The sequence below is a fragment of the Coturnix japonica genome, chromosome 3, assembly GCF_001577835.2.
Source record: "Coturnix japonica isolate 7356 chromosome 3, Coturnix japonica 2.1, whole genome shotgun sequence".
NCBI classification, from domain to species: Eukaryota; Metazoa; Chordata; class Aves; order Galliformes; family Phasianidae; genus Coturnix; species Coturnix japonica.
Window position 1 is genome coordinate 36,085,735 of NC_029518.1, and position 8,667 is coordinate 36,094,401.

Genomic DNA, 8,667 nt, shown 5'->3' on the forward strand with positions numbered 1-8,667 from the left:
GAGAAGAAGAGTCAAGCTGGGATAAAACTGAATATGAGGAAAAGCTGTTTGCAGGAACAAGATGAGCCCTTTCCCCCTTCAGGAGATAAGCACTGGCCTGGGAATGAATATATGCCTTCCTGAGCTCCAGGTCTGATTTGTGGCAGACATCATGGAAGCTGGCAGGAGGTGAGGTTCAGCTTCAGAGTATGCTATGAAACTGAGAGAGATGCTGGAGGCCAGGGCAGCATCAATAGGTACTGTCACTGGAAACATGTGGAAGAGTGCACATACACATTGGAACTTGGTGGAACTTGGTCATGGCCTCAATAAATGCTAGAGACAGACACAGGGTGGATTTTGTCAGCAAGAAGGTGGTGAATGCAAAGGGCTTGTGTTTATTGACTGTGAGATGTAAACTGTTTGCTCTTGAGACAGAGGATGGTTCATTAGTTCCTGCAAACCTGGGTACAAGCAGAGCTGGAACATCCAGGGCAGGGCACAGGAAGGCTCAGTGGGGCAATGTGAACCTCTCTCACCAGGCGCAGGATGGAAGCTGGCCTCAGCCTCGTGTTCTTCATCACACTTGTTTCTCATGATCTGTGTTTGAAAAGAAAATAGATTTTATCTTAATGTACTGGCATGTATATTGCCCTAGAATTAATTATTCATATAGGATGGGGTGTGCAGAGTTACTCTGGAGAAGAGAGGAGTCCCAAGGAAACTTAAGCATGAGTTTCCAGCTTCTCAGTTTATCCCCACTTTGGCTGCAGTTATTCCCATATGGCAGTTATTGCTTTCAAAGCCAGTCCTGCTTTTCCCTGTGCCTGAAAGGCCACTCCCCCAGTCCTGTGTATGTGCACCAGCTGGCTCTTTTCCAGGCACTGCACAGTGAAGAAATGCCTGCTTGCGTACCTGCTGCAAGCTATTTACATCTCACTTTCATTGGCAATAAATTAGCTCTGCAGAAGAGCTCCAAGCAACAGTTGTTCTGAGCATGGAGGGAGTCTGGATTCTGTGATGGTGTTTAAACAGCCAGCCCTTATCATCGCAAATGGAGGAGCGCAGGGAGCTTGTTGATGCAAACCAACATCAACTGAACTATGGCTGCCAGCAGAACAGCTTCCCATGTGAAAACCCTGAGTGCCTTCTTCATGACAAGGCTGCAGCAAAGCCAAATCAAGGACAGTCTCTTTTTCCCCCCAAACCAGCTGTTAATGGAATAAGTAATTCTGCCTTTCACATCTCACTCACTTTATATGCATTCTAATTAATTCTGTCGGGGAAAATAATTGGCTCAGATCAGGTCGATCCAACTGAAGTTCTAAATAACTTTGGTTGAATGGTATTTATATTTCAGAAACTAGCTTGGGTGAAATGCTCACATGCTCGGCATACTGATCCTGTGCTAACTTGGCATAAAAATAGTGCTGTGGTCCATCAAGTGGCATTAAGTTCCATCTATAAAAAGACATCCAGCTGCCTCTGGAGTGCAGCTCTCTGAGGATGGAGAGGAGTAGGGCAACCTGTGTCAGTGCTGAGTGGTGGGTAGCACAGGCACATTGCCTGCCGGGGAGGTGGGATAGGAATTGCCCTGTGGAGACAGTGTGGAAACACAGGAGCTGGTGGGCAAAGAATTGGAGGATGTGGTCGCGTTGGGACAGTACCAAAGCAGAGATCAGGCAGTAGTGGGGAAGGACAAGGATTTCAGACAGAGCTGGGAGTTCTGATGTATGGGAGGTTGAAAGGGGAATTACATGCAAATAGAAAGCTAGGACTGCCCTCACCTGAGGGACAGAGATAGTCAGAGATGATGGACCCAGGTGCTGGCAGGGAGATGTCATTCTGTCAGCTGGACGGCCATGGTCAGTATGTGAATACACATCCCATGAAGTGGGATGCTCTTGTCCTTGATTATTTAAGGCATGAACATCTTGGCTTAAGAAACACGCAGATGGACAGCAGGTGTTGCTGTGCTGAAGGTCAGAGCTACACTAAAAGCACCTTCAGTTGTCTTCATCCTACAGTTTCTCTGTGAACATTTGGGCCAGCGTTTCTCTCCCTCTCCACCTGAGAAATTTCAGTTCTGAAGCTAGATCCTCACTCTGTAACTCAGCTTTCATCTCTGCTTGCCACAGCATCAGCCCACTCTCTTGGATCCTAGAAAAGCAAATTCATCTTTCCATCTGGTCCTCTTCATCTCCTTATTGAATAGGTAGCATTTGCCTCAGATGGCTCGCCCCGTACTGAAGAACAACATGTTTCACACTGCACGGAGAGTCGCAAAAGGCCTTATTTCCATCAGTGAATCATGTAAACTGGCTCTCCTGCTGCAAACCTACTCTGCTCGCCTGTGTTGGCTGCGGGGCTCCCCGGGGGAAGCCTGGGTAAATGAGCAAGTGTGAAGTGCAGTGCCACAGCCTTCTGCACTTCCTTTCTCCCAAGTGCTAAAAATAATATCTCATTTGTAAATAAAGCAGCTCCCAGACTATTTTTATAGTCCTTTGGAGATGCGTTGGATGAACAAGCCCACATCCTGCTTTCCTCCTGCACCCCAGGTCACACCCAGCACAGGCAGCTGCTGCACTAGCTGTGTCAGATCGCAGCATGCAGCCGGCATGTTTCCATCCTGCTCTGGAGCAGCCACCCTCTCTAATGAGAGCAGCTTTCATTCCAGCTGAGTTCCCAGTTTCTCTCCCACTACCAACAGGACCTGCATGCAAGCAGCTTCTGATCATCACAGAGAGGACACCCATCTGCAAGGGCTTGTTCCCAGGTAGGAGGCATAGAGCGTTTAAGCAACTGGCACTGTCACACTCTGAGCCAAAGCAAATGGCCAGCTGGCAAGGTTTGCCACCACCAGGGCAATTCTTGCTATTGCTAAAGAGCCTTTATCACGTTTCTCAGCCCTGCAAAGAGGCACACTGGCAGGAACGTTTCTTTCAGCTCCCGTGTTGACTCTGTGGTTAACTTCCCACAGGAGTCAACTGCTCTGAAATTGAATCAGCAAACAGAAACACGGGAGGTGAATGACGTAACATCCAGCCCACAGGCTACACCACGGGCTGTTCCTCTCTGTGTGCCTGCTGCAGGAGGTCAGGCTGTGAGGCGGCACAGAGAAAGGCTGCTCAGAGCTGGTGGTTGTTCCTTTTCCTTGCTAGACTAAAGGAGCAAAAGGGATTGTAATAAAGCTACTAGAGCTAATGAATGGTGATTGCAGCAGTCACAGGAGGAGTGGAGCTAGTCTTAATGTGGCTAATTTGTATACCGCTAGCAATAAAATCACGGCAGCTTAGTACCCAGGATGCAGTGTGGACAAAGCGCCTGAAGCTGTAGTACTGCATCCTGTAACACTGCCACTTCTGTACTTGAGTTAACTTTGCTGACTGTGTCTCAAGTGCATGCAAAGATGCCCATAGCTGGTTTGTCTGCAGTGAGAATGGGTCCAGCACCAAGAAAGCACTAAGGGACTAAGTTTCAGCCTTCCACAGGTCCTAGAGCCTTCAGGAACAAAAAGGAACCTGCCCTTCCTAAATTCACTGTGAAGTAATAGGTCAAAGAAAAAACCTCTGGTAATGATGTGAAAGGGATCCAAGCTGGTGGGAAGGCTCAGACACCCTGCCACCCTCCCCAGGACCCTTTCTACTCCCCCCAGCTCCAACGGCCGGAGCAAAGCTTGACCATGGTGCATTCACTGCCCACAGGATGAGTTGGATGAAATCCTATGACCTGTATTAGAAATCAGGCCCTTTCTGCCTTTAGTTTGAGTCCAGGAAAATAAGCCAGGATTAAAAATGACCTATCTCAGGAAATCTCAGTGAAAGCCCTACCTGTTTCTTACTTTCACTTAAGTGTTTTCACCCATCCATCCCTCCCTGTGCTCACTTAAAGATTTATTTGGTTTCTCCCTCTCTCCAGGCTCAATCTAATTAAATGCAGAAAAAAAAATTAACAAAAAAGAAAAAAAAAAAAAAAAAAAAAAAAAAAAAAAAAAAACCCCACAAAAAAACAAAGGATTGCTTCCTGCTTTCTTATTTAATCATTGTTTGTAACAATTTATCAACTAAAGAAAAAAAAAAAAAAGAGCTTTATTCATGTGAGTGTTCTGTGAACTTTACTCAGGAAAAGTGCTGAATACACCAGAAAACAGAACCATTTTTATGTGACTATGGTCTTTTTTTATGGGATTTGTTTCCTTCTTGCTCAGCAAAGCCCTTTTCAATAAAGAAACGGCTGAAACCCCATAGTTTGGTGCAGAAGATTCAAGCTCGATAAAATGACAAAAACATGAAATGTTATTTTATTGGTCGCTGAATTCCTTTTCCACACTGGGAGCATTTCCGTAGAAGTGATTAACAAAATAAAGCCCTGATCCCTTGAGTTTAAGGAGCTTTTAAAATTGCAAAATTAAGCTTTTAGACTATAAGTTAGGCATAGGATTGTCTGGCAAGGTCCACGTGACTTCCATTTCCATATGCATTATGATACCATCTTTCATCTTGAACCTATGTTCTTGTATAATAGCATTTCCTTGGGAACCTTTCCTACGTTCATCGTCCAAAATAAATGGTGATCTCACAGTCAGGTATTTCACACTTTCCGTCATTTCTCCTCATTATTCAGTGTGCATCTCATGCCTTATTTACAAGCTGTGATTAAAACTGTGCTGCGGAGGAAATGGGCTGCAATTTCCAGATTAATTTTGCTGCATAACGTTTTGTGGTAATGTCCATGTGCTTCCCAAGTCTTCATGGGTTTGTCTTTGTGAGGTCTTGTGTCTGCAGGGCTGCTGGAGGCAGTGGTGTTAGAGAGAGGGTTGGGAAACAGGAATGCTAAGAAAGGGCATTCCTAAGGCAGCGTGGAAAAGAAGAAGCGAGGCACAAATTAGTCACAGTGCTGAGAACAGAAGGGCAGGATAAAGGAGGGAGTCAAAAGGATGACAAGTGCTGGTGAACAGGGGCTCTGGGAGGGCATTCTGGGAGTGCTTGGTGGCTGCACAATGTTGTCTTTGAATGAGGAGACAGTGCTTTCCAACCCAATAAGTTGTTTGCCACACTGCAGTAGGTTTACAGGCACAACCACATCTCACTCGGTTCCTCCCATCTCACTCCTAGGGATTACAGTTGCACAGAATCACAGAATCATAGTATTTTAGGGGTTGGAAGGGACCTCTAGAGATCATCAAACCCAATCCCCTGCCAAAGCTGGCTCCCTACAGCAGGTACATCAGGTATCCCATCCTTCCCCTTCCACCCTCCAAACTCAACCATGTTTTTTCTTATACATTCATGGCTGTTCTGCTTAAAGCACACTTCAGCCAGCAAGTGAGAAGGAGGGGAACACCTCGGTGCTGGAAGAGGCAGGGGTTAGCAGGACGGTTTCTCGTTGCCTTTCTCATGCTGCTGCCAATTGCACTGCATATTTTGACACCTCTGGTGGTTAAAGCTGTGGATATGCTATTCCCCAGTGGAGGCTGTTTCTCAATTAAAAAGCCATCACATTTTGTTAAGATGAAAGAAAAGCACCTCTAAGTACTAATATTTGCAGAGCCACATAGGCAGATTGCAAATACAAGTTGAATGTTCTTTATCAAAGCACACTTTCAGTGTACCTTTATGTTTGTGCACTGGGCATGGGAGGTGCATGTATTTGTTTGCATTTTAAGGCAGGTAGGTAACTCTTACTGATAACAGAACGTGATCATTCCTGCTTTTCTGATTCTGTTATTCTACTGCTTTTCTAAATCCAGCGCCTTATGTTTTAACCCTGATATGAGGAAATACATTCAAGGTTGAACCTTAGGCAGCAAGCTGTCAAACAGCTGTATTTCAGCAGAATTAGTGTTATGCCTGGGTGACTGTGTCCCAGAGCTAAGCTCCCTGTCACTGCAATACTGTGGTAGAAAATGTCGTATTGGAAGTAAGGGTCGATGACGTAATTAACAAAGTGGCCTTATGCAGCGGGGAGTCAATGCATGATGATGCCCAAGGGTTTTCCTTAAGAGAAGGCTCTACGGTAATGACTGGTAATGAGGAGAACAACAGCATATTAAAAAGGATTTTTCCAGCAAGCCCACTGCGACTGAATTTCCAGGAACAAAAGAACTTGCCTCAAGCTCATGCCAGGGTTTGTGTCACCTAATACATGGGCAATATCAGGAGGCTGTTCTGACCCCATCAGCACAGATTCCCTTTCTCCTCTTGCTTCCCAGCAGGCTTATGGACAGTGTGAGCACTCCTGAAGACCAGGCAGTGAAAGGCAAACAGCAGGTCTGCAGAGGATTTGGCACAATGAAGCTGTGAGCAAGGCTTTACCACCAAGCCATAAACTGCTCCCACAGCATACCCTGGCTGTCTAATGGCGCACCTAATAGACTGAGTGAGTACACATGGATTCACTGACTTGAGAATCTCTGTCATTATTATGAATGCACCGAATGAGGTAGAAGCTCAGGCTCTGCAAGGCAAAGTAGATAAAATAACATTAAGATCTAATCTTCTCCAGATTCCTACAAGCCTCTGGGAGGATGTGGGATTCATGATGGGTTTTTATTTTCCGATACATTTCTAGTCATACTTCTGTTGTCTCCTATGACGCACATATATGATGTTTCTGCCTCCTCCACCATACAAAAAAAGAGAGAGAAAGAGAGTGAGAGAGAAAGTGAACTGGGGGGAGTCCAATTACTGGAACTTAATTAAAACAATTTAAAAATGACTTAAGCAATTATCTAACAAGTGATCTCTTTGGTAGCAGCTGTACACAGGCAATTTATTAGTTAGTGAGGCCAGCCCTGTTTTTTTTTAATACAAACAGACTAATTAATCGGTGGTTAACTCTTGTAATGACCAACTCTGGCATTTAATTATTGCTGCTGTCATCAAGCATAATCACTTCTTTCCCAGGGTTATTATACCAACTGCCAACAGTGACCAGTCCGTGTGAAGTTTAAAGTGCTTTCCCAAATTGTCTCTCATTTCCACATCCTCTGGACTTGTTTAGAGCACACGTTTTTCCCAGTGTGAAAGGTTCCACCCAGCTTTTTAGCTCGGTGCCAAATTTCCAGGAATGCTGAGAATTTTCTGGGAAGAAAATCTTCCCAGCTCTTCCATGCTTTAGTTGCTGGAGCGGGAAAGGAGAAGGAAAAAGTATTTATTTCCCACATTAGAAATCATACAATGATAGAACCATAGAAAGGCTGGAAGGTTAGAAGAGACCTCAAAGATCACCTTGTTCCATCCCCCTGCCATGGACAGGGCTGTCACCCATCAGATCAGGCTGCCCAGGGCCCCATCCAAACTGGGCTTGTACACCTTCAAGGATGGGGCATCCACAACCCTCCAAAGGAAGCACAAGCATTAGGTAAGGCACAACAAATCTCAGAGGTGAACCTGCTTGCCTAGAAGGCCCATCTGTGACCACTGAACAGGTGCAGAGTGCTGACCCAGTGTAAGCTGTGTGCTTACGCTGCGATTACCCAGTCCTGTGCACATTTCTGGGAGTTAAAGATTTTGTAACAGATTTAATAAACCTGAAATGCCCGGCAACAGATGCCAAATTTGATCATCTCGCCAGAGCTGACAATAAAGAGGTTCATACAAACTCAGTGGGAAAGCAAGCAGAGAGAGCAGAGGAACTATTAGCGATGGCGCTAGCATGAAGCAATTGCAAGCGGCAGTCAGTAGGGCAGTAAAAGCTAATAAAATCTTGATGTACAAACCAGACTAATCAAAGAGCAAGTCCCGTGTATGTCTCTTCAGTCTCCTTGGCCTTCACACTGCAGCCAGTGGGAATAGCTTGATTGCTTCTTTAGATAAATGGATCCCAAGAAAGCAATACCCGAGCATCTCTGTCAACCCACTGGACTGAAACAAGACTTCAAAACTGCTGAAATGAAGCAAACAGCTTCCTCGAGTTTTCAGGCTGTCAGCTCTCCACAGCCTAGTGATAGAAAAAGCCCTGGGTTGGCTTTGAAGGTCTGAGTCAGCATGGGGGAAGGGAGAGGCTGCCTTTTTCCAGAGCACGCCTTCTGCAAAGGGCAAACAAACAGCGCTGCGCTCTGCCCTGCAGAGCAGGGCAGGAGAGTGAGTCTGGATCCAGCTCTGGTCATGCAGACGCAGTGTGGAGCTACCAATGGGGACTTATGCCCAATATGCCCTGGGGAAAATGGGAGCTGACGTGGGACTCTTTTGCTCACATTTTCTATGACCAGACTTCTTCCCAAAGCCAGACTCCGGCTCTGACCATGCAGTGAGTAATAAGGGAACATTTTTGTGTGAAACCTCCCTTGCCTTGTGAATGGCAGACGTGGTCCTGCAGTGCTCCAAATGAGGAATACAAGCAGTGTCACATCAGTGCTGGTGAGACAAGAATTGGGTGATAAAGCTGTGATTTGCAAAGCACCGGCCTATTAGACAGCCTGCATTAATCTGATGAATGCAAAGGGAGAATAGGTAGGAGTTGCTGTAATAAACCTAAGCTAGTAAAGACCCTAAATCCCCATCTGCTGTAAGCACCTTTGTCTAATTCTTAGGCTGAAGACACCCAGTCCTCTTTCTCCATCAGATGAACTCCCCCATGTCTGCACTTGAGGGGAATTAGATCACATCTGGGGATCACATCTGGGTCTGCTTCCTCAGGGCTCTGATTACACATCAGCACTGGTCATGATGGGACTGAAACCTGATG

General features: G+C 45.8%; 1 long non-coding RNA gene across 1 annotated transcript; it reads right to left on the reverse strand.

The window, feature by feature from the left end:
- Positions 1–357: 357 nt before the first annotated feature.
- Positions 358–8,001, reverse strand: LOC107311431. Its single transcript, XR_001554064.2, has 2 exons — positions 7,700–8,001; positions 358–579 (listed from the first exon to the last, which is right to left on the reverse strand). It is a non-coding gene; the product is annotated as an uncharacterized LOC107311431 (long non-coding RNA).
- Between the last annotated feature and the right edge of the window lie 666 nt (positions 8,002–8,667).